The sequence below is a fragment of the Frankliniella occidentalis genome, unplaced genomic scaffold (genome assembly GCF_000697945.3).
Source record: "Frankliniella occidentalis isolate FOCC.00 unplaced genomic scaffold, Focc_3.1 Scaffold313, whole genome shotgun sequence".
Classification (NCBI taxonomy): domain Eukaryota; kingdom Metazoa; phylum Arthropoda; class Insecta; order Thysanoptera; family Thripidae; genus Frankliniella; species Frankliniella occidentalis.
This window is the reverse complement of record NW_026267438.1, coordinates 71,473-72,710: the sequence shown is the minus strand read 5'-3', so window position 1 is coordinate 72,710 and position 1,238 is coordinate 71,473.

Here is a 1,238-nt window from a genome sequence, read left to right as displayed (position 1 = left end):
GAGGGGGTGGCAGTTCCGGGATCCAAGAGCCCCTTCCCTTCTCATTCGCCGCGGGTACGAGACGGACGCAATGGTAATTCTGTGACGAGGAGAGCATCGAGCGTCCTTCCCCCCCCCGCCCCGTCCCACTCTACCCCGCCTCCGCCGCGACACGACACTAGTCCCGCATTTCCATGGACCTCCATTCTTCCGCCCACCACCCACCATGGCTGCTGCTGCTGCTTCTGCTGCTCGCCTTGCAGGGGGAGTCTCGCCAAAAACTATCATTTAAAGGCATAAAACAGGGGAGCGGGCCACCGTTTCTCGTCCTGCCTCGCACCTCGCCTGGCAGTGCACACACCTCCTCCCCCTCTCTCTCTCTCTCCACGGCCACTTCTTTCCCCTTCGCATGCTCGCGTCGTTACCGACAACGCGCTGCGCCGCGCAGAGCAGATTTGCAGGAGAGTTTCCCTCAAACAGACAGACGGCAGGAAATCGCCGCGGCCGTTAACGCCGGCGCGCGGCGTGGCGAGGCGTGGCGTGGGGGAGGTATTTAGTGGCGGTCTGTCAGTGAAAGGGGTCGGGGAGTGAGGGGGGAGGGGGGTAGAGGTTTGGATGCCGACGAGATAGTGGGCCCCTCGCACTAGGGGCAACTCCCACAAACACAAGAGCAACGTGTTGCCCCACTAGAGAGGCCGCCCCGCCCTGCCCGGCCGCCCCGGCCTGCCCTCCCCTGGCGTTTGCACCCCTAATCAACACGTAAGCCCCGTGCGCGTGCTGCTGCTTCATGTCCATGATGCCGCCCACCAAAGAGAGGCGAGTAGCCCTTTCAATGACCTGAGCGGTGAGGATGGAGTTAAAGGATAGGAACACGGAGTGAAAGAGGGGATGGGGTCGGATAAAAGGGCCGGTTAAAAGAAGAGACGATTGAGGAACAACACACGACGTCGCAAACAAGGGTGTGCGGAGAAGCAAGATAGAGTAAAAAGCGAGTAAAAGGAGGACGGTGCACAAAGAGGATGAACGTGTGAAAGAAGAGGGTGCGGTAAGAAAGACAAAGTCAGGGTGCACACGAACGAGTAAAAGAGGAGGGTGTTTGGTGGGGGGCGCATTTGATGACGTAATGAATGGACACCCCCGCAGTGCCGCGCAGGATGAGACGGGCCATCGGACGTAACGCAACGCGACCGAAAAGGTAAAGAGATTTATTGTCGACTCGCGCTGGATCATTAGAAGTGGTGGGGGTGGGTATGGGGGGT